The sequence below is a fragment of the Agelaius phoeniceus genome, chromosome 5, assembly GCF_051311805.1.
Source record: "Agelaius phoeniceus isolate bAgePho1 chromosome 5, bAgePho1.hap1, whole genome shotgun sequence".
NCBI classification, from domain to species: domain Eukaryota; kingdom Metazoa; phylum Chordata; class Aves; order Passeriformes; family Icteridae; genus Agelaius; species Agelaius phoeniceus.
The window spans coordinates 6,796,109-6,820,193 of NC_135269.1; the positions used below are offsets into that span (position 1 = coordinate 6,796,109).

The 24,085-nt window shown below is 40.8% G+C and overlaps 1 long non-coding RNA gene across 1 annotated transcript in view; it reads right to left on the reverse strand.

Annotated features, from left to right (window-relative positions):
• LOC143694083 (uncharacterized) overlaps positions 1-24,085 on the reverse strand; it is a 29,451-nt gene that overhangs the window by 2,072 nt on the left and 3,294 nt on the right. Inside the window, exon 2 of the long non-coding RNA XR_013182273.1 lies at positions 23,148-23,256. This is a non-coding gene — a long non-coding RNA (uncharacterized LOC143694083). The remainder of the gene's footprint in view (positions 1-23,147; positions 23,257-24,085) is intronic.

Consider the following 24,085-nt stretch of genomic DNA (forward strand, 5'->3'; position numbering starts at 1 on the left):
TACTGCTAGGCTTTAAAGAAGTATCAAGGTTATTCTGAACATGTTTATCTTCTTGCTTTACTTCTTCCACATCCACCAAAATGATTCACACATACTGACTTCACAGAAATATTCTTAGTATCAGTCAGGACAAACACAAGATCCTTCCTAATTTAAAGACTCTAGAGAGATGTAAACACACTATTCTGGCCTTATTTATTGGAAAAGGATTACACTAAAAACTGTAGAAGCTGCAATACCAATCTAACAGGAGCCAGGATGCTGTCCTAGGATATTGCCATAATGTAAAAGCAGCTACAGAATTTAAAGTGCAATCAAAAGGTTCACTTCAGCCTGTCTCAAAAACTTACTTCTGCAAAACTGGCATTTATAACAGAACATCTTGAGGCTTTTCTGCAGTCTTCATCCTATAATTATTAAAGGCAAATTTCTTTGTCTATGTTCTAGCAAGGCATTCAGCATTTGTCTCACCAGACTTTTCTGTCATTCTACTTTCACTTACATTAGCTGCAGCCCAGTTCTGGAGCACAGATTTCCTCAACACTGAAGGTCTGAGAGCCTTAGGACTAAATCTGTAAAGATATTTATCCCTCTGACTGGATCCCCAACAACTTTGGAGATCTGACTTGTCCTCCAAAGCATCAATTTCTTTGATTTCAGGAGGTGTTAGGTGCCTATATAGGCTTACATTCTGGCTCTTCTCTTGAGGTAGGAGCTCTTCTTCTTGTGCTCTCAAGTCCATTGTTTGCAATTAAATGGTTTCCTTTCCATTGTCGGCTCTGAGCATTTCTCTAATTATAACCATCTCCCTTGTTCTCTCATTGTGTTATAAGAACTTTCCTGTTCTGCCTTTCATCCTGTCCTTTCATCTCTCTATTTCCCCTGATTTTTCCCAGCTATCTCATTTTAGCCTTCTGTCTGAATCACAGAATCAGACCCCCTTAAGCAGACTCTGAATCTCAAGATGGAAAAAATTCTATTCTATGTATTAACAACTCTTACTGACTTCAGTGGAGAATGCCTGATTCCATCTGCTGAAAATATCTGGTCCTTTAAATGCAAAATGCTACCAGCATTTTTGTGCATTTGACAAACTTCCAGTGGGTTATGTGCCAGTGCAAACTGTCAGCTGGGCTTTTGCTTTCATTTTAGACCTTGAAAAATGCCTCCCTGTGTTGTCATACCCACAGGTAAAAGAACTTCTGAAAAATGCAGACATGCCAATGCAAGGAAAAAAAATCTGTTCATATCAAACTTTTTTGTCACATTTGCAAGCCAAGCAGCACTGCCCTCATGCTGGTTTTTTGAAAAACAGCTGCATCAGTAAGTATAATGTAGAACTTGCAGGTAAAAGAGAAATACATATCACTCTAGTCAAGAGTGAATGTGAAGGATTGACTGAAGTTCTTTTACTCATCCCTCCATACCCAAACACTAGGTACACACACCTTACTTGGGGGCAAAGAAGTAAAATCACTTCCATTCCCTACACAATTTATTTTTATTCTGAATACCAAACTTAGTTTTTACGTGCTGCTACTCACATATCACCCACTCCACAGTGTCTGGTAAAGGGAATGAGCTGCTTTTTGGAAGCATGATGCACTACAGGGGATTTTTGTGTTCATTTTCCCTGGGAAGAGTTAAAACAAAAGAGTTTTCTTCTGAGTCAATTCTTTTAGTTTTGAAAGAACATTTTGAATCTCTCTAAACACACTTTTAAATCCAAGTAAATGACATACAAAGTGTAGTCCTTTTTAAAACCCAAATTCTAGTATGGTCCCCCATATGATAGAGCAGCCTGTATGGGAAGGGAGCTAAACTCCACATAGTCTTGGATATTTGGGAATATCCTCAAAAATATGCTCAAAATAATGTTTCTTTCTGGAAAAGGCTCCTACTGGAGTTCTTTCCTACTGAGAAAGAACTCCAGCACGTTACTCCAAAATCAGGAGCTGTGCCTGGGTTGAAGCAAGTCCTGAGAGTGTAACCCAGCCCTGATTCACATTCATGATGTCACTACAGGGCAATCACCACCCCTGAGATCTAAATCAATGCAGTGTGATTTCCTAAAGCTCTCATGCTGGGCTAACATCACTAATTTTGAAGTGAGGAGTAAAATTCAAATGAGATATAAAAATGTTGAACACTTCCGAAAATCCCTCTGATGACCTTGACGCTCAAGAAATATTTTTAAATTAGATCAGCAAATTCTGGATGTTTCTCTTCTCAAATTGGAAAGGGTGCTAACATTTTTTTTTTCTGGAGAATCAAGTCAATTTAAAATGTACTAAGTTACACAAATGAAAACAAGGAGTAGACAAATTCACCTTCCTTCCTTCCTTCCTTCCTTCCTTCCTTCCTTCCTTCCTTCCTTCCTTCCTTCCTTCCTTCCTTCCTTCCTTCCTTCCTTCCTTCCTTCCTTCCTTCCTTCCTTCCTTCCTTCCTTCCTTCCTTCCTTCCTTCCTTCCTTCCTTCCTTCCTTCCTTCCTTCCTTCCTTCCTTCCTTCCTTCCTTCCTTCCTTCCTTCCTTCCTTCCTTCCTTCCTTCCTTCCTTCCTTCCTTCCTTCCTTCCTTCCTTCCTTCCTTCCTTTTTGTCCTTCTTTTAATTTAGGATAGAAGCATAAGAACAGGGGTATTTAGGTAATACAGCATAACATTGTGTCAAAGTGTAAAAAGTTCAGAAAAGAAATGCATAACCTCCAAGAGAGCCCCTCACTTGGACTTGCAATCCTTTAACCCTTCTAGGATGTGTGCACTCATACTTGAGCCCCACTGAGACCTTGAAACTGCTCATCTCCTTTAAGAAAAGAATCCTATCTCAACGCCTTCACCTCTTTTTCAGGCAGGAGGTAATGAGCCAACTCTTTCCACAGAATGCTTTCATCTCCCTGTGGCACCTGGGAAAACATGGGCAGACTGATAGATAAACCTGGCTGAAAGTCACAGTAATAGAAAAGTCTCATGCTAGGCCTAAGGTTTCCCAAGCTGCCAAGGAGATTTAGAAGCCTCTTTCAAATAAGAGTTATGAATTTGAATCTCTTTAGCAGTTTGGAAAATACTTTCTTTAAGCTTTTTAGTAGGGAAAGGTAGGAAAGAATAAGCAGCTCTCAGCCCAAGCCTGATTCATAATTCAACCACACTGTTATGGAAGAAGTATCTGTGCCCCTAATGTCTTCACTCCAACCTGTCATGGAGGAAATCTGTGTTTGTCCTACTACTCTAAAAACCAGGCCTGGCTCTGGCAGAGGCCACAAACTTTCTGTTCTCTGTCACATCTCCTTATAGTCAAGTGAAGAAGAAGTCACGGTTTTCCACGGGACACACTTATGGAAGTGATGCAAAGCTTTTAGCCAATAGAACACTGTACACACCTCTGTGAAAAACACATGTTAAAGATGAAAGAAACCTATCTCACAGCAGGAAGTGAGTGCACTGGTGATTAGCCAGCACCAAACCCACCAAACTCTTTGGTGCATTGGCTGGGAAATCTAGAAGTTGGTGAAATCTCTAATTAGCAAAGCAAAACCACTTCACGAAATTGGTGTTTCTGCCTGGTTTAGAACTGAAACCACCACAGACACCTATCACCTTGGCTTCATCACAATTGACTCAGCTGCCTGAGTAAGAGCCACATTTTGCTCTTACACAAAGTTCATGCACATTTGTTCCCAAGGTTTTGTTCTCCCATGCGGAATTTAACCCAAACCCATTTCTGCTCCAAATGAAAATATCAAATTAATTTCTGTGGCAGAAAGCAACAGGGCCTTGTAGTGCAATGAACAGACAGTGACCCAGCAGGGAGCAAGAGGAACATTACAATGAAGCCTTCACCTCTCTTTGGCTCTATGCAAAAGTTCCCAGCAGTACTGAGACATATTTTCACAGGACAGTTAAATTTCTGCTGAATGGGATGAGAAGATGAAGCAGCCCATTTCACTGCATTCAGCAGGCTCCTGCACACAGACATCCTGCTTAACATTTCTGTTGAACAAAGCCCTAGTAGGGTAGAAAATATATTGAACTCCCATAGTGGAGTCCCAGTAATGGCTTTTTGAAACTATATCAATTGGTATAATTTGCAGAGCACAGATATTTAATATGGTTTTAATTACTGAAGCCTCTTAGATACTGTATTTCTTTTCTCTCTTCATCCTCATCCTCTTTTTCAATTTTGTTGTTGCTGCTGTTGTCCTTCACTTCCAGCCTCACTGTCTTGCAAAGCTGATCCAGTCCCCAGAATCCTTTTATCACTCTGCTTTGAAGAGGAGAATTGAATTTCTTTTGTACATTGAGGTGAATTTGTACATAACACTCGTTCGACAAATCTTGCTCCAAGGATCACTCTGGGAATATATTCAGATCAATACCATTCCTGTTGATATCATTGGAAAGCAACATTGCAGAGCATCACAGAGTGAGGCTGTGGGAATATCATCTTCAAAACGGGGGATCTGAGAAACTCAAATGAGAAGTGTTGAGCAACAGGATATTGTTCATGCAGTCCATGCACTCATTCTCTGGAGCAGGGCAGGGTACACTAATTATCTCCTGCTATTGCAGCACACAAACACAAGCTCCCCAGTATGACAACTGTGCTAGGAGCTGAACAAGCTGAGGTTAAAAAAAATGAAAATGAAATGAAATGAAATGAAATGAAATGAAATGAAATGAAATGAAATGAAATGAAATGAAATGAAGTGAAATGAAATACTTAGGATAGAAAGTCTCCATGTTCAATGCAATTATCGGTTGTCTTACTCAAACATGCAATCATGGGGAACAGCTCCAAAGAATATTAGAAAGTACATTCTGCGTTCTCAGAGGTTTTTTCTCTTCTTTAAATAAACATAGTGAGTTTCCTTAAATAGTCCTCTCTGCCCTAAGCATAAGTGCAATGAAAGATGTGCAAAGACAAAACACAACAGGCCATCAGAAAACAATGTATCAAACTCTTGCATGAATGAAGCTCTCTCTCCGGACCACCAACATTCTAGTAAGGCATTAAAGTGTTCTCACTTTGCTTGTGAGCTCTCTTCCAAAAGATGATAAAACAAAAGGCTTCTGAGTGCTTTCCAAAAGCTGCCAGGGCTATCAAAATAAAGGAGGAAGATGGACACTGGGTATACTAACACTGTGCTCATGCTCCTTCCCCAGGTGAACACACAAACTTTTCAGGTGCAGTGGTGTCTCCCACAGGAGATCCTGTGCCCCAGCCATGGCCACACTGCCTCGGTCAGAACAAACAGATTGAGTGACACACAGCCCAAAAATGGTTGCTAATCTCCAAGCTGCAGCTCATGCAAGTTAGCCAAAAAGGTCACTGATGTCCTCATACTTCCTGTTTTCCACGCTAAATTCCCAGCCTAAATGCTCTCCCTGTTTTTTTCTGGGCTAAACATCAGTCTCCCTGTCCTTGCCCCAGTTAAATACTAGGTAAGTTGTGTAAGGATGCCAAGCAATTCATCCTACTATGTCTGTGATGCCTGTTTTACTCTCCTTATGTCTCTGTAGAAACCTTTTTTACACATTGGCCCATTCTTGAAGGACTAGCATTTGACTTGCTTTTCAAGTGCCCTTTGCTAGGGACTTAAATCCCCTTCTAGTCCTTTTATCTATGGGGAAAAACTTGCAAACATATCCCAGGCATAGAACAAAACCAGAATCCAAGGGCAAACAAGAGGAAGCCCAAATTTGCTTTGAGAACAGCCCATGATTTTTTAATTCAGTCTCATGACTAGCCAGGAACAGGCTGACTCATGAGGTTTGAGTGCCCTGGCTCAGCAATCCTGAGTTGCTGTTGGAACGTCTGTGTTCTCTGCTCCTCACGCTTCTTCATCTCACCCTTGGCTGATTTGCATTGCTGGAGAAATACATGATTACAAAATTTAAAGGCAAAAAATAATTTAAAATAACTTGGACCTAAATAACATGACTTGGAAAGGTGTCTCCTGTACTGCCTGGCTTCTATTCCTACAGGTTTTCCTTCTAATTCCCAGGTGCAAATATATACTGTAAAAACATATCACAAAAGTAAATGTGATCTTATTAAAAGGGCTGGTCCAGCAAATTTCGCTCTGCCAAATCAGCCAGAGAAGTTAATGCAATTTACAATTTAAAATAAAATCCAATCCTATATATTGACATTATATTTCTTTCTTATCGCACAGACAATTGTGTATATTGACACGATATTGATGCCTCAGGTTTTAGCTTTTATATTTTTCAGTTTCTGTACTGCTTTAGTGTGTAGTTCTGAGCTTCATATCAGGGGATGGTGAGCTCTCTGCACAGAGTAGGGAGACAAAGCAATGCCTTCTCTAGCTGGGGACCAAGGACAACCAATACAAATCTCAGGCCCAAGAGCATAAACAATGGCAGAATGAAGAGAGAAAAACAAGAAGGATGGGACTTCATAATCTAAAGCTATAATTGGACAATTAACTCCAATATGCAAATGAACCAGAACTTACAAAAGTGAGTGACCCTGTGACTGGTCGTGTATTTTGTGACCATTTTGGTTCATCTTGGGTTGAGCTCTTGTACTGCCCAAGATGTATCCATTGAGGCCTTTTAATAAATATATGCTTTATTCTTTAACTCTGGCCAGCCTCTGTTCTAGGTCAGCCTTCACAAGACATCAATATCACACAGACAATTGTTACACAGTGGATATGCAGTATTTATAAAGCTATTTATGTCTACATGCATACAGAAATACCTAGACACTCACATATGTACCCAAACCCACATGTTTGAGTGCAAGCTCTGCTCCTCAGCTTGCTTTAGGCATTCAAATGTGGTTTCCAAACACATGCACACAGGGCAGCACTCAGTGTGTGAGCAGAACCATCTCTCTGAGGAGCAGAGGCTTGCCATGCTGCTCCCAGAGTTCATTATAATCATCACTTCCAAGCTCTTCTTGAAAAGAAACTCTATTGCTGGGATTCTTTAGAAACCTGAGACTGATAACTCTTAATTTAAACAAGCATTGCTTTGCTGAAATCAAAAGAATAACTAAGAGAATAGTGTTTATAAGGAGACCACTTAGAACCAGCAATTCTAATTCTAAAAGCCCTGATAAGGTTTCAGCTTCCACTGTTAGCATAATCATTTTACACCAGTGATATCCATTTAACAAACTTCTTTATCCCTAGCATAAAAACATAGGGACTAAAAATAAAGCTGTTACAGAATATGCATTTTGTTTATACATATTTACACAGACCTCAGATCTGCATATATGTAGTACCAGAAGGATAAAGCCATCTGATGGAGAAGATCAGCAAAGCAATCTGTAGCCTCTACAGCGGCCAGAAAAAAAAATATTTGTATGGTGGCAAACAACATTATGCAAGGCATGCATGTGCTTTAGTTTGTGATGGAGAAACAATTGCCTAAATTTGTGTATCCAGAGAGACTGGCAGCCATTGGTCCTGCACACAAAAAAAAATCTCACCTCTATTAAGATTTCAAAGCTCAGGGCTACATCCTTCCTCCTTCAGGATTTAACTGACTTCTTGCAACCTTGCACCTCTTGTCTTCTCAAGGCACATGATGTGTCAGCAAAGTGAGTATGATTTTTTCATCTCACTGAGGAGGGATGTAATGGGGGAGGAAAAACGGTAGGAAAGCCTTTCTCCCACACTTTCCCAGCTCAGCCTGCTGGGAGATGTAATCAAGCCACAACTGCCATGGAGCAAAGGAGCACAGGAGCGACAGGAAAGGGCCACAATAATGAGACCCTCCCTGGGTAACCTGTGCAGGGCAACTGGCCAAGGGCAGCTTCCAAGGGCACCATGGCAAAGGGCGTGGCTGGGGAGGAAATGAGGATCCCATAGGAGAGCTCGCTCCTGCAAATCCCCTTGGCCTCATTGTTCTTGGGCATTGGCCAACTTGGTGGAAAAGCCATGTGCTGTGGGATGAACTGGGACAGGGAGCAGACATGTCACCCCTCTTCATGCATTAGGGCTTGGGCAATGGGAATTGTGGCTCCTGGGCCTTGGAAAACTTCTGCCCTGCTTTGTGTTTGTATATGAGGTTGTGAAACAGGAGCAGGAAAAATCCTTCCTTGGATTTGGTATTGTTCAACTCAACATTCTTCTCAACATCTAACACATTCATTTTAATATTTCTACATGAAAAATTAAGGGGTGTTCTTTCTCTAGTGGTGTTGGCATTTTTAACCAACACCTCGATGCACAATAACCCCCTACACCTCTACTGCCACTCCTTAGCTCTTTATTTCTGTATTTATATTCTAACTAGGGGGGGAAAAGTGAAATAGGGTCTTCCTTTCAGCCTCCCAGGCAAGCAACTGTGGGGATAGAAAATGCAAATTCTTGGAAGTCCTCTCGGCTCTTTTGGGTTTTTGGGGGGGTTTTTTGTTTGTTTGTTTTGGGTTTTGTTTGTTTGTTGTTTGTTTTGTTTGTTTGTTTTAAGTAAATCAGGTGCTCAGCCTCCTGTGTCTAATAGGAGAGGGGAAGTGGCTCTTGACCCCACAAAAGGCTTTTGCTAATGTTCCCCAGTTTTCCTGGTGATTCTTTCCAAGCTATAGCAGCACAAAGCAATAGCCTGGATCTCCTTCTTTCGCTTTCTCCTTTGCTGGGTAATTACTTTGGGTTCCAGCTCCCTCCCACAGCCACTAACCTCGGATCCACAGCTCCAGATGACGACTCTCCTTCCCTCCAGTACATCAGCTGTTACTTCTCATTTCACGGCTCACTTGTGAAACTCTTGAGCTCTTTTTCTCTTTACATGTTCAACCTACGCCAGTGGCATACTGGCACCATGTGCTTCTGACCTTCCTCGAGAACTCCTCTTTTATCACATTAAAGCCGCTGGGCTTGTGTATTTTAGCGGGGTGAGGGTAGGAGGAAGAGGAGGAAGGACAGCCAGAGGGGGATACCAGAGGGGGATGCTAGAGAAGAATCCAGAGGAAGGGGAGGGATGCTCCAGCTTCTCTCCTTGCCCTGCTGCGAGACGGGGGAGCAGGACGGGGCTTCGTCCTACACCCGAGGCCGGCAAATTGCGCCCAAGTTCAGCCCCTTTACGCGCCGGCAGCTCAGGAATTCTGTGGCTCTAAGAAAGCGGAGAAAAGCAAGCTCCACCTCCTCGCAGGTCCACAGGAATCTCGTACAGCCCTCGCCTCTCCATCTCCACCGAGGGCAGCGCACCCCGCTCGGTGGTGTCAGGGTTTGAGGGAGCTGCTGGGGCTTTTTTTTGTTTGCTTGTTTGGTTTTGGGTTTGGTTTTTTAATTTTTACAAAATTTTTGTAACCGGCAGAGGCTACGTGAAAGGACTGATCAGCAGGCACTCCTCACCACCGCATCAGCTGGGGGAAGGGAGCCGCATCCGGCTGGTTCAATGACTGGCTGGGGAAAACCGGCTTTGGCTGCAGAAAGAATCTGTTCGGAGGGCAGAGAGAAAGAAAGGGGAAATGTTGGGAAAGATGAAAGTTTGACAAGAAAGTCTCACAGATATGTATGCTTGGCAGAAAGATTTTTGAAAGTGGGGTCTGATGAAGGAATAGAGTTGGAAGCCAGTTTTGATATAGAAGAAAAGAATTGCTGAGCCAGTCTTACTGGATAATCAAGAAGGCAAAGGGTAGGTTAATTAGAAGGGGGTTTTTATGACTTAGAGCAAAGGATAAATCACCTCAAAAAAGATGTTTCTACCAAGCAGAAAGATAGCACAGGTGAACAAACCTGCCGATGTGGCAAGTAGAAAAAAGGTCTCAGAACTTTCCACTGCAAGAAAACTGAAAAACAACTTCTAGCTTAAACTGTAATGTACTTTTAGTGATTGGAGAATAGTAACATGAATATGGTAATTACAGTAGTTATGATAGGCTATAGATAAAAGTTAAAATATAGATTGGTTCTTCTCTGTTAAGATGCTCAGCAAAGAAAAGCATATAATGCATTGTAACCTAAACGAAAGGGTCTCCAGGCCTGCCTGCAGCTGGAGCTGACAGCTGTAGGCACAGGCTCTGTCACCCATGACCCTGGTCTGCTGTAACGTCTTGGATACAATAAACTGCATTTTGGAGAACTGCCTGGAGTCCCACATCCCTCATTTTGGCTCTTACAGGGAAGGGTTAAGGAAGGAGCACCTGCCGAGCTGAATGGGCGGCGGCTGTGCCCTGTGCCCCATCAGCAGGAGTGAACAAGCATCTCCTGCAGTCCCACCGACTTCGTGCCCCAGAGCTCCCGAGAGCATCCAGTGAGCTGCCCTGTGTGTGCGGGGCCACCAGCTGCCCCTGTTCCAGGACTGCCCGGCTTTTACAGGAATTACAAACCTAGGAAAAATGAGATTGGGATTAGGACTGCTCAATTTCACACCCGCTGTCCGTTTGAAATGCATTCTTAGACATTTTTCCTGCTGTTAACCTGCCTGCAGGGCAACAAAGCTGCAGAAGAATTTGGAGAGTGAAGCTGAGGGAGCTGGGGTGGCTCAGCCTGGAGAAAAGGAGGCTCAGGGGGGATCTTCTCACTCTCTCCAACTCCCTGACACGAGGATGCAGCCAGGTGGGGGTCAGGCTCTGTTCCCAGGGCAAAAAGAAATGGCATTTCAAGTTTTGCCAGGGAGAGCCTCCTCCACCACAGAGATGAGGCTGGAACTTCCATGCTCTGCTTTTTCCCCTGTTTCCCTTCACACCCCCTGCTCCCCACCACCACCTTCTCTGCAACACTGGCACTCACAGTTATGTGTCTGGCCAAGTCAGAAACTGATCCAGCCGACCACTACCCCTTCAGAAAAATGCTTTTTAAAGCAGGTTTTTTCCTCTCCCACATTCCCATGCCTTTGAAGTGCTGAACATTAACACTAGCCATGGAAAGGTGGTCATCTGGGCAGACGCCAACTACAGTAAGAAATTACCTGTTTCAGTGAGGATGATATTTCCCATTAACATTAAAATAATTTTGATGTCTTTTTTGTTGGTTCCTGTTATCCAGATGTGTAAAGTTGCACATTTCCACATGCCAAGGTGCTACTGAGTGTAATGTGTATTAGCAACTTACAGTGCCTTGTTATACCTTATTCTAATTCTGTAGTACCTCAGATACAGATACAGCTGTACTTTCATGATAAAAATAAAAAACTCTGAACAGTGTTCAGTACAAACATCTACAGAGGTTAAAATGGTGACAGCAAGTGCAACCTCTTAGCTGAAGTAAAAAGCAGATAGCTGATATGAAAAACTGATATAATAGTTGTTATGAAAACCAGACTTCTCATGATTATAACTTGGAGTTAAGAGAAAATGAACAATATTGAATCCACTTGTCAAATGGGTTCAGTAGAGATTCTCTCATATTTTTTAAAGGGGCAAACCCCCATCTTTTACCTAGTAGACCTGCATGCCCTGGAAATAAGTGTGCATATGATAGATCTAGAAATAGGTAACTGCCATGGTAATGGATGCCCAGAATAACGTTACCCCCTCTGCCTCTCTGCTTTCCTCTTAATCTCCCATTTCCTGACCCCATCCAGGATTACCCTGCTTGCACAAGTGCACCCTAAAGGATGACATACTGGCAGTGAGCCTTGACTGCCAAAATTAACTGGATCTGAGCTGTCTGAGCAGAGAGAAATCAGACTGGCACAGCAGCCAAGGCACTCAGAGCTGCTCTGCTGGATGAGCACTTGGTGGCAGCAGAATTGCTGGAGCCCGGGCCAGGCTGACCAGCCCAGCCTCTCACTGCCAATGGGGCAGGATGAGGAACGCGTGCTGTGGAAATAGGGGTGAGGAAACAATGGAACAGAGCACTCCATTTCCTCCAGCAGTCCTAAAAAAATATCTTCCCTATGCCAATACAAACTTCAATGTGTAATCTTTGCATTTTCTTTAAAAAAATCATCCAACTCCTCTCTCTCTCTTTTAAGGACATCAGTATTTTTCAGTCATAAAAGAGTCTTTGTAATGCATTCATTTTGTGAGTCCTTTTGTTACCTCCATATAATTCTCCCAGACAATTATTACCACAGCCATTGTTACATCATCCAGTTAAAGTAGTTCTTCTGTGCCTCTGTCTCTTTCTCCTGCTACAAAATGAAGTGTTTGAATGAAGAGCTACATTCCTCAAGAAAATGAGCTCTCCAAAAGAAAGGTAATGGAAAGTACATATTAATTAACAATGCTAAATTGTGGGCTGGTATTTATATCATATTGACAGACTAGGAATGGAGAAAAAGAAAAGAGTTTATTTTCTCTGGCACAGGCTATCTTATTAGCATAAAATAAAAATAGATAAAAAAATTCAAAGTAGTAATATATGACCCCTTTCTTTGAACTTAGATCAAAGTTACTAGGTGATTATATAAAACTGGTGAGTTTTTTCTTCTTTTTTTTTCTTTTTTTTTTGTCTATTCAGCATTAAGCAACTAGCCATTACATTGTACAGAAAGTTATTTATATCAGGTGATATAGGTATAAAAGTTTTGATTCAGGTTATATAGGTATCAGTTTATATAGATATATAAAAAGTCATTATTTAGGATATTGACATCAGGTTATATAGACATAGCACTATATATTGATACCTTATAACTCAAGCAAAGTATTTAGAGGTCTCTAATTAGAAAATGTTGAAAACATACTGATTTAGACTGATCAAGGAATTGCTCAACTTCTACAGCAAAACAGAAGCCACAGAAGTGTTGTGGAAGTGGAGTGACACACTTGCAAGCAAAAGTATTGGTCAGGACAAAGTCAAATGAGCCACTTCTAGAGCCTCTGTCAGGCCAGAAAATAAGGGCCTATTTTAACTAGTGTCTTAAAGCATCAGACTGTGTTGATGTTCCTTTCTGTTTAAGCATAGCAGCTCCTCACTTTCTGGACATTTATAATGAGAGCCATGAGGGGATTTTGATCACTTAGGAAACTTGCACTCAAAAAGTACAATGGCTCCACCAGTACCATCACACTCTTTGCAGAGGCAGGTCTGTCATTCCAGGGCTGCTGTAGGAGCCATTCACCCTCCAAGCTCCAGAAAAAATCCAGTTGTTAACCCCCTTCAGGAGGCACCAGGGTGAGACTGAACACAGGGTGGTAAAAGCATCGTTATCTATTTGTAAAGGTAACAATTGCAGTTTCTGCCATCAGATTCCATGCATGAGCATCTACTCCAGGGCTGGGCCATCCAACACCTGGCAGCTCCATGGCTGCACAAGGATGCACACATGAGGGGAGCAGGAAAGTCAGAGGAGGAACTGCACTCCCAGTTGAGATGCTGTGCTGCCGTGCTAAGGAAACAGTGAGAAGCTGAACTTAATGGGGATGTTTTCCACTGCCCAAATGACATCACATCCATGCTGTCATGACAGGCACAAGGACAAGTGCAATCCTGCTATTAACACAGGGCCCCAGAGCAAAGCCATCCCAGGAGACAGCACTTGTAGAGACTCTTTCAGCAAAGCCATCCCTCAATACCCCTCGTTCAGCAGCAGAGATGGAAAACGTCCTGTCTGTTCCTGAACACCTGCAGGATTGGGACAACCCAGCCAGTGACTCACATCCAGCCTTTCTACTTTTAAAAAACCACAAACAACTAATCACACTTTTCCAAAATTGGCATTTTTTAAAAATATCCAAGACAGATGCTTTGTCTGTTCTGCAGCAGTGTCACCCACCTTATATAAGTCGGTGGAAATGGCAGAATCAGAAATTTCCAAAAAAAGGCCCTTTGGGGCCAATGTCACTCAGACATTTCACTGTTTCCTCACAGTTTATATGGATTTGTTACATTTTCTGGCTTAATTTGGGGGAATTGCAACAAGAGGTATGAACTATCTTACAGTGCCATGCTCAAGTCTTTGTTTTGAAAGGGCCAAAGAGACCATCTGTGAAATCTTGAGGGACCAGGAGAAGCAGATTCACCTCACAATTAAGTGTCCCTTTCTGTGTGAGAAATAATAATACCTCTCAAGGCAGCCAGCTAAGGCTTAATGAACATTCACAAGCCAGAATAAACTTAATAAGCCTGAACTGATGAAGAAAAAGATAATCACAAAAAAGAAAGTTCTGCTCCTGTGGTGAGATGAACCCGGGTGTGATCAGCACAGCACCAGCAGCAGGGACACCTCTCCTCAAAGCATCCCATGGGCTGGAGGAGAATCTCACAGCTCTGGGGAGCTAAAAGCTCCTCAAAAGGGCTGAAAACAGACTGTACTTAACCAACTCACACTTCATGAGAACCAGAGCTTACCTGAGTCCACAGTTCAGGTTATAAAACTTCATGCTTCTAACAAAAGTATTCCCCAGAATAATGCCTGGGGCCCTGCCACTTGATAGTCCTCAGGTGCACACTCCAGTGAAAATAATTTGAGGATATAAGAGAAGAGTAAAAAGAGTAAATCCCTTCATAATGTTATATTTTTTAAGTGCTTCCTTATTTTAAACTGATCTGGTTCCCAAACAGGGAAGGATTAAAATGAAAGAACAAATCAATAGTCCCTCAAAAATAACAGTGTGATAAGATCTCCCTGACTCGCTTTTCTGTTTGTCTTGCTGGAGCTCTTCAGCTCCATTATTTTGTCTTGTTATCCTCTGGCAAGGTGTGGGAAGAAATAACCATGTCTTGGAGAAAGATCTTCCTCCTCACTAATGCAGGCAAGGTTCTGGTGTGAAAGTTTTAAAATCTTGGACATGGGAGAGGGAGTTTCAAAGCAGTAACCAGTAGTTTGTTACATCTTTTTTTTTTTTGCATTGAATTTTCTCTGAATGCTGCCCAAATATTGCTAATGGCAAGATGGTTCCTCAAAACAAGGAGTGTTGACATGCAGAGTAACTGCAGCAATGAAAAAAATAATTTGTCTTGTCCTATATAAACTCTTCCACTACAAGTAAACTTTTATGTTTGCTTGCTTGATTCCTTCACCTCAAACTTCTTCTCACAGCCAAAACCAAATTTTCCTTAGGGATCAAAACTTATTCTCTCTTTCAATTCACACCAAAAATGCAGCTGACCCAGTTACCATTGAGATGCTCAGTCAGAAATCAGCTGGGGAAAGCAGGATGAATGACATTCTGGATCAAATGCATAATTAAGGCATACTAAATACAGCTGGCCATAATTTTTCAAAGGAAGAGGATTTTATATAGCTTTTTGTACATCAACATCTTTCAGTATTTTTTATGTTGTCAATTTTTGGGTTTTTTACTGTCTCACATATTTTGAATATAGCTATTTCTACCAAAGCAGCTTGGAACTCTTGAGAAAAAAAAAATAATCAAAGCAAGTTTTCAACAAGAAATTTGTTTTCAAGTATGTTTTTTTGGTTTTTGTTTTTTTGTTTTTTGTTGTTTTTTTTTTTTTGTGGACTGTAACTTCTCTCCCCTGGAATTACAACTTCATAAAAAATGGAAGCATTGATTTTTTTTCTGAAAACTTTCACCTAAACTTATTTGCTTTTTTCCTCCTTATTTTTTAATCCTCAAAATATCTTTAAAGTAACAATTATTTTTCTGATTAGATCAATAATCTCTGATTAACTGATATCTGCTTGCAAGGAGGTTATTTACCATTTTGAGGTGATTATCAGTACTTTTATTTCCCCAAAACTCTACATTAAACTCTACTTTTCTGGTTGGAACACTCAGAAGTTTTCCTTGCCCTCCTTTATGTGTGGGTGATATTTGGTGACTTGGTTTTGCCATTTGATTGCAATGTGAACAGAGTAGATTATTTTTCTTAATTCTTCATTCAAGAAGAATTGACAAAAATGCTGAAGTTCACATTAACTGAAATGCTGATTACCATTAAGTTATTTTAGAAATTCCAAATAGAACTTCCTTTAAGCAGCTCAGACTGGTCTTAAGAGTTTTGTTGGAAGCAAAGTTAGTCATGAAGTCACATAGAAATGTTTTCTATTGTTTTAACTTAAGTATCTCCTTTTAGATACTTTTGTTCATCTTCACATTACCATTGTTTGATTTCTTTGACTCCAAACTATTCTTTTTTATAGCTTGTTTGCACTTTGAGAAGGAGACAAGTTATTTGCAGAGATTTAGCCTTTGTAGCATATGTGTGTGTATGCCTGCATGTCTGTGTGTTAATCCATGAATTTTCACTACTCTGGGAAACTGATCTTAGACCAAATCACAGGAATGCACATGGCTGGGTACATGGCAATTATGTTCTCGCTAGGCTTCAAATTAATTTAGATTGGAAAGATTCTTCCATCATTATATATATTGTGTCATAGGAAAAGAGTTGACTTGTCCCACCTGAGATAGGATGGCATTTAGATCTAAACCTCATTAATAAATTTTGTCCACTAGGATTGAAGATATTAAATATTGAATTATCTTTATGTGTTTTATGATCTTCCACCATAGCTTTATTTTACTATGAGTTTAGAGAAATTGTTTAAACTTTACAACTTGCTTTCTTATGATTGAATATGATAAGCTACAAATTTTACTGTAGAGAATTCAGGTTCTTACACTATCAGTCTTACTGCAGCCCACATTGAGAATTAGTAACGTCAGAAAGAAGCAAAAGTGGGACTTACAGTCTCAGATAAATTAGGGAAAAATTAAATGAGATTGATGTTCAAACTAAGCCTTTTCAGAAGATATGGAAAATCCTGCTCCTTTCTGTTTTCCCCTCTCCTGGGTGCAGAATAAACAAACTTCAGCAGCTGATACAAGAAAGAATCTGTTCAGATGCTTCTTTGGTGAGCAGAGAGCAGCAGAGTCCTATGGAAATTAAAGCATTTCTCTAGTGCTACAAGATGTATTGAGAAGGAATTTGGGAAACAGAGCACTTGGAAGCAGAACAAGGGGACAGTCAGGCTAAAGAAGTTATTAAAACATGACATTACAGTAACAAGAGGGACATACACTAAGCTGATGAAAAGCACCACAGAAATAGGAACGAAAGCTGCTTGTCAAATTTAACTACTCAGTAGGCAACCATTTATTTGGGTGCTGTTGATTCTCCAAACAGCAAGCATGTGCTGAGAGAGCATCTGAACTTCATTGTATGGCTGCAATCCCCCAGTGCTAGCTGAGCTGGTCTGGCTCTCTGAACTGCACAGGGACTGCAGGATTGCCAATAAGAGCTCTGCATTTTCAGCCTTTTGCGAGTTCCATTATTTTATCACTGTAGTTTTTTGTCGTATTTTTTTTTCCACATATACACAGAGATTATGATTCTGCTCACAGAGCTGCAACAAGTGAAGAATAACCTGGCTGCCCTGGCAATATTCCTTGATACACTTTGTGCAGCTTCTGATTGCATTCCCATCTCTCCCACAGCAGTCCCCTGTGCACAATGAGGGAAAAATACAGGCAGCAGAAGAACCACTGCCAGAGCACCAAGCCTTGACCAGCCCCTTAACTGCCTGTGACACGTGAGAAATGAGGAGAAGTGGGGGGTGATCTAACAGTGACTGTTTTGGCCAGTGAATATAAATTTTATTTTTGTGTGTCCTTAGTGCTCTCCAGGCAGGTTTTTATTCTACAGCAAGTATTGTCTGTCCTCTGGCAGCTAGGGCAAAGCTGGAATAAGGTGCTCTGGCTAATTTGATGGAAACAAAGTGATACCTGTTTAGGAGCCTGCACGTGCTCATTGTGGAGGCTGGTGGGCCTACACAAAATGGGTCCATTATGGTTCCTTGGAGGGACAGACCCTAAGTTGGTAAAATATCCCCTGTTCAAGGTGACTGAGCAGAGCTTCTCCCAGGATGCTTTGTTGTGTATGCAAATACACCCCAGTTCTACCTCCCTGGTTGGCCTGTCGGCCTCTCCGGCCCTTTTTCCTTATATGTATATCCCCTAGAATGTTCTCCCTTCCCTGCTTACCCATTGGCTCCATATTACCACAGTGTCCCACCCCCTTTACCCTATTGGCTGTCACCCCTTGTCCCATCTCTGTACCGCCCTGAGCCCCTAGCCCATTGGGCCTGATGCTCTCCTCCACCCCCTTGTCCCCCATATTTAAACCTGGACCCGCCTCTGTCCTTTTGTCTTTGTTCATGGTTGCGTTTGCGTGTGGCTGGAATAAATCTCCTCCTCGGAACGCCACACAAAGATCCTTCCCACTTGTTTGTCATTGGTGATTCTACAAGAGCCCCCTGAAGTGTGTACTTGAGTGACTGCATGTGTGTGTGCCTGTGCCACCAAGCAGCTTTGTTGTTGGAGACCCTTCTGGAAGGTTCCAGCACTGCTGCCTCTTGCTCCATCACCAGCGGGCTAGCGGCTCATGACAGCCCTGGACCTCAGTGCTGCAGGTGACCAAGCCAGGCACAAACCCAGTTTAGCTCCTGTAGCACTGATTACACAAACACCCTGTGTAGTGTAATCTGTGCAAGGCCACGCCTGGTTTGATATCTTGTTACAGGGGCCCATGATGACCTCATCATCCACTGCCCCCAACTCAGGATAAAACTCCAGTCTTGGCACTCGCAATGTCAATGAATGAAACCAGGATCAAATGGATCGTCATGTTGGATTTGCTGCAGTCTCCAATAAGGCAGCTCTCCAACCCCCCTGAACAGGACCTTTTGGCTCAGCTGTATAACATAGAGAGTGAACTTGTAAAGAAAAGACAAAAATCCCAGACAGGTTTTCCCTGAATACCAAGAGCTGCATGTTCCTGCTCCCTGCAAAACTGCTTTCCCTGAAGCCATCTAGTGGAACACAACCAGAATGTTCCCAATCAGGGAAAAATGAAGAGAGGGTTATTGCAGGCATTCAGAAGATCTCAGTACAAATAGAAATCAAACCAGCAGCAACCTTGCTGAAAGTCTTCCTAAAGCATCATTTTCAGCTACGGTACCGACTTTATTAGGCAAACTCCTCTCTTTAAGAAAAGCTAACATCCCAAATGTAATTGGCTGATTTCTCCTATCAGCTTGGCTCTACTTTGGCATAACTGCTCTGCATTAATGTGTGTGTTTCTGATTTCATAAAGGTAAATTATGGGAATGGGGCATATTATGTGTATATTGAGGTGCTTTCCTAAGCAATCTTTTTTTTTTTTCAGACCCAGAGACTGTCCATTTGAGATAGGTGTAAACAAGTAATAAAGAAACTAACTGAGTGCTTGACAAATCCTGGGTTTGTTCCTACCATTAGCACAGCCACAGGTGGCCCCAAAGGACTGAAATTTCCCTGCAGCTGTGAGTAGGTGTGTACTGATCCATTCAGAAAAATCCCTGCTCTCTTAGAAGGGCAAAGGAAATGCACAAAGTACTATACCAAATTAATAAGGAAACCATGAGGAACAAATAGGATATTTCTTAAGCTAAATGCAATAACTAAGGGGACAAAACAGGGTCAGGTCACACTATACCAGGAAAATATCTCTTTTTTCCCCACATGCTAATGAAACAAGAATGCAGAGCTGTACTACCTGTCCTTTTCCCCAATTCCTTCTTCACTCCAGTACTTCCATTTTAATTGCCAGCTGTGTTCACCAGCAACAAGTTACTCTGAAGGACTGTGAGATACTTTATTAAAGGGCAGCTGTGGCAACTGAATGTTAATTCTGTTCCTAATTTCACCCACTTTTCAGACCAGAGCAATTTACACCCACGTTCCTCCCACAGTTTTTCCACCTCTAAAAAAAGAAATGGCAAGATAAAAAAATCACTAGAAGCTGGAATTCTTTTACTGTAAGGTTGGTGTCATCATGTAAATTTTGACATTACAGTATTGTCCTGCTGAAATACTTCTCCACAAGATAAACACTAACAAGTAATCACCTCTTTGTGGCTTTGTCCAATTTACAAGTGCTGTGAACTCTGATGGTTTCACACCTAGGTCTGGGTTATGCCAAAGCATTAAATGACAAGAAAATATGGTTGAATATTTTAAAAGCCTTTTGAGGATAAAAGGCACCCATAAACTGCAAAATGAGTGTTACTGAATCTATGCAGAGCTGAACTGGAAAGGTGGAAATACCAGTCTTACTAGTACTTTCAGATCATTGAAATTAAACATTGAGTTAAAAATTCATCATTTTAACATGATTCCTTATGTTGAAAATGATATTTCTGAATGATGCCAACAGAGCAAGAGGATAACCCTATACAGGAAATGTATATCAAGGTTTTAGACTGGGAAGCAGGAGGTTCATACTGCTTTATTCTGAGTTCCCTTTTACTCCACAAAAAGCTGGGATAACTGGACAGATTTAGATTGTCTGAAGAGCAAGTTACTATCTAGGCAAACCTAGGACTGTAGAATTTGTCCTTAAGTGGGTGACTTTTATTTATACTTGAAGCTCTTTTTCCCATCCAAGATTGTCCCATAATAGAACCAATTACAGATCCTCAGTTATTTGAGGTTTTCGATTGCTAGAAACACAAAGGTCTTGGGTGTTATTTTTCTGAATTCCCAAGGTTTACTTGCACAATTCTCATTAATATTGATGTGAGTAAAATATCTTAAAGATCCCAATGCACACAAAAAAATAATAGACTCCTAAGTGAATGTCTATTATCAAATGACAAAGAGCTGTAGTCTTTGCAAAAGCCAGGAAAGTGTATTCTGTTTAATGAGTAATAAGTGTCCTATTATCCATTTAGTCCAATTACATTGAGTCTGGTTTTTCCAAAGCCTTTCACTTTGTCACAGTGAGTATGGGAGGCTGACAATAAAGATGAGCCACTCTGAGCTCTTGGATTGTTACACTGATCTCTCCTTACCTCAGTAAGAGCTGGATCCACTCATTAGCAGAAAGGAAACAGGCATGACAACAGCCCCCAGTAGAGCCCTCAAGGTACCAATCTGACAATGATCCCATTGTAAACCTCTTGCCATCAAAATGTTTTTATTCTCACCCATTACTCAATCTGCAGGGACTCAGAAAACAAGGATGAAATGGCTCCCTTCTGAACTGCTCTGAGGAATATAACAGAGCTGAAAATTTAAGCCAAGAGCTACATGTTTTTTATATGCTGCTTAATTCTCAGAAATTGGTCTTGCTTTTTTCCACAGCAGTGCCTTTTTCTTTATGAGACATTCCTTGTCGTTTTAGGACAAGCCCTCCATGGTGCCACAGAATGGGACACAAACACACAGTGCTTTCCAGCAGAGAACACAAATTCACACTGCTCTCCATCCAAAAGTTTCCCAAGCATCAGGGACACCATCATGAGTTAGTTAATCTTTTCCTACCAAGAGGGTCAATATTTGGAAACAGGGAATGCACAACAATAACTGATTTCAAAAATATTTCATCGTATTTTAGTATAAGCTAAGAGGTGGAGTGTAGGGGCAGAGTTCTGTTTCATCACACCTGATTTTTCCTATTTCTTGTGCTAGCATTTCATCCAGCACGCAGAAGACCAGAACAATAGAACCATTATTACAGACATTCTGCACTGGAAGGGACTCACAAGGATCCTCAAGTCCAACTTTGACCAGTAGCAGAAATCTTACATCTTTTCCATTCAGTAAACCATCCAGTTTATTTAACTATTGAAACCCACAGGTATGCAGTGAAGTGTCTTTGGTCTTTAGGAGCTCCTTTAACATATTGGGTAATATATGCTAAAAATTTGCTGCCCTTTTTTTTTTTTTTTTAATGATGTATACCATAACAGACATTACAATATGTCTGGTAAACCACAAGAAACTAAAAAATTACATTGGCAAACACACACATACATAAAGATATGGCCTACATATATATATAAACACTTCCATACCTGATATGGATGTTTGAATTTATTGCAGGGACTGTATTAAAAGGTGTTGTCCCTACCTTACATACAGTTACTCTGACACCATCATGTCTTCTCCTAGGTACTACTGTCCTACCTTATTTGAGCAGCCATCATTTATTTTAATAGAAACAAATATTCAATAAATTAACTTTAACTTCTGTGGAGGGACTCCCAAATGTGCAGGTTTCTTTTGCTCATTAGAGCCAAGTGTTGTCCATGTATTCTCATACATAGAATGTGTACTCATCTCCCTGCTCCCAGCACAAAACCCACCCCACAGCCTGCACAGAGAGTCCTGCTTGATTTCTCTCATGAGAAGTGTTCAGCGTGCTCCTCTGCCCTCTCCATTGCCTTTAAAACCCTTTTCAGTATTCAATGCTTCAGACCAACTCTTGTCTTTATGCACATGATAATCATATAAAAGCTAGAAACTCCAAAAAAGTTGAAACTTTTGAAATAAACAAGTTTATCAATGAGGACTAAAACAATACACGGAAGTATAACAAGATCAAAACAAACAAAACCCCTTTCCCAAAAGCAAAACCCAAAAAACCATCAGCAGAATTTCAAACACAATTCCCAGTCTGGATACCTATAACACCTCAAAGACAGCAGGAAATCTGGACACAAACCATGTGTCAGGCCAGTTTTATGAGTTAAAAAGGTACTGCTGCTTAGGAGACTAACTGAATATTGAAATAAATGCAAAGATTACCACTGTCATCAGTGGGAATTGTATCGATCTGAAAATTAATGGCTGTCTCACTGCAATGTATTTAAAAGTTTATCCTTCCCAATATGTATTGGCCATGTCAAAATATTGATTTTCAGAATAAATATTCTTACCCAGATTCATACTCCTTGTATTTTTTAATCAGTGCCTACTAAAAAGAAATTACAGTTTTCTGTAACACATTCTTCACAATACTTTTAGCTGATTAAAGGAAAGAAATAATGCTTAAATAACTATATCAATAAATCAAAAGACTGAAGTTCCATGGTCATACCAGCCTGGACAAAGATTATCAAGCAATAACTGACACTAGCTAGATTGAATTTAAATTTATATGTGTTTGGATTAAAACTTTGAATTTCCTTTTCTATCTTTGATCTGCCAGGAGTGATTGTATGAGTAGTGTTTATTATCAGCAAGTAGTGAAAAAATACGTAAAGTATTTCAGGAATATATATTGAAATCAGGATTAATTTTGTTCCTTTGAAATCCCATTTTCTTCCACTCTTCCATGAAAGTTTCAATAGTCCACTAGGAGAGCAAAAGTAATGCAACACAGACTGGGCTTCTTAATACACATCAAAGAAGGCAATCAAGCATGCCAACTTTCCAGTGTCCTTTGATTTGACATGAATTTGAAAAAAGGACTCAGACAATTTTGGTTAACAAACAGGCAGAAGTACCACAACATATTTTTGAACAAAATTCTAACATACTACAGGTACATTACCTGCCAGAAGTATTTTTCAAAGCTCTAGTTCATCTGGGGTTAGACGCAGAGAAAATTGCTCTGATCAAACTGCAGCACATTTCCCAGCATGGCTTCAGTACATTATTTGCTGAAGGAAACAGAGATACAGAAATTAAATTCCAGATCTCAAACTGGACTGAAATTAAAGACAAGCAAACAAACAGGAACTGAGGAAACCTTGCAGAAATAGGTGTAAACTGTTTAGAAACAGATGTAATGATTTAACACTCCTGGTACTCCACACCAGTTTTCCAGGAGGCTTTAGAGAACAAGCAGAAATAAAGGCTTACTCATACATAGTTTTTAAACAAATGCAATGCCTGACCGAATTTGCTGTTCCCTTAAAGACCATCTAAACAGCTGAAAAAGGCAAATTCAACTAGGTTTATAGCCCATTGTTTTCTTTCCTGGAGGCTACACACTGAGTAATTGTTAGAACATTCCTTCTTGTCAGCATTTGAAAGGAATATATGATTAGATAAAGAGTGTTTACCTGAGTACCATGTATTGATCAGTTGGCTTCTAAGTCATCTTTGGCAGAAGGGCCACTTCCAGTCTTTCAGTATGCAGCTGAACACAAGTTATTTTGGCAAATAACTGCATACAAGCTTCTCCTGGCTATGCCTGAGGAACCTGTAGTTTTCACAGTACTTTGAATTTGATTTGGAAGCTTGTATTGTTATGGTCAGAATTGTATCAAAGGTTTGATAGAATTTAGAGCTTTAACACTCCAACTGAGAGTGGCTATGATCCACACAAAGCCTGGAGTCCCAGTCTTGTGAAAATTATATGTGTGCCATAAATGCACAGGTTGAGATACTGTAAAAACTTTATGAAAAATTCTGGCTGAAGACAATAAATGAGAATTCCACCCGTAAGAGAATTTCTGGCTGAATAGAATTACAAGAACATAAGCC